This window comes from Musca domestica, unplaced genomic scaffold, assembly GCF_030504385.1.
Source record: "Musca domestica strain aabys unplaced genomic scaffold, Musca_domestica.polishedcontigs.V.1.1 3, whole genome shotgun sequence".
NCBI classification, from domain to species: Eukaryota; Metazoa; Arthropoda; class Insecta; order Diptera; family Muscidae; genus Musca; species Musca domestica.
This window is the reverse complement of record NW_026712299.1, coordinates 16311635-16312566: the sequence shown is the minus strand read 5'-3', so window position 1 is coordinate 16312566 and position 932 is coordinate 16311635. Positions and strand designations below refer to the sequence as shown.

General features: G+C 33.4%; 1 non-coding gene across 1 annotated transcript; it reads left to right on the top strand.

The window, feature by feature from the left end:
- Positions 1-293: 293 nt before the first annotated feature.
- Positions 294-375, top strand: TRNAS-UGA (transfer RNA serine (anticodon UGA)). The gene has a single exon. It is a non-coding gene; the product is annotated as a tRNA-Ser (tRNA).
- The last annotated feature ends 557 nt before the right edge of the window (positions 376-932 follow it).

Below are 932 nucleotides of genomic sequence, written 5' to 3'. Positions count from 1 at the left end.
AATAACAAACTTATGATTTTCTATAGAAACTGTTTATTCCTACTTTTTATTATGAGCATTTGATTCACAAGTTGTAGCTGGTTTTTATTATTATTGGTTTCATATAGAAATTCATATCATTCTTTGGAATTGTTATTAGGGGTTGTTTCGAGTGTCTCGTGGTTTTAGGGGTAAATTTTGTAGTTCGCCCTTCAGTACCAGCCTCTATAATTTGTTATTTATTTCTGACTCATTATTATTGCCGCAAATGATAATAATTGAATTAGTCATAGCGACGTTACGTCGAGATAACAGCTGTGGTGTCCGAGTGGTTAAGGAGATGGACTTGAAATCCATTGGGTTCTACCCGCACAGGTTCGAATCCTGTCCACAGCGAACATCAATTTTTTAGGAATAACTTTAATTTTTAACTGCATTTTTATAAAAAGAAACTCAGTATTCAAATTAGAGCAAAATCGTTAAGGGAGTGTGGCAAAAAAAAACTTCCTGTACAATAATGCAGAAATGAGGTTTTCGTACACATGAATCTGTCAACCAGACAGCTACACTAAAAAGACACACATAAATGCTTCGGTTTAAACGCTATCTTATAATTCTCATTCACGTTGTAACATCATGTAAAGATTGGACGACAAATTTGGCTTTTAGAAGTGCAAAAATTAATGTCGGCCCGTCTGACTGTTTTTTCGGAGATTAAAAATGTCATTTGGCTCAAAAATGCGTTTTTAGATATTTGAAGGCACAACTAGTTGCCTCCGCAATTGTGGGCTTTCTGTAGTTAAACAATTAAAAAGCTATTTTTTTACTTCTTAGAGGTGTTTAAGCCAGGTCTTTTGTAACTTTTAAACATTTCTCTCAATCATTTTCCTTATAACATAACGGTACTTATTCCTAGATTTTGTTTACTTAATCTGTCCTTAAGAAATAACAGT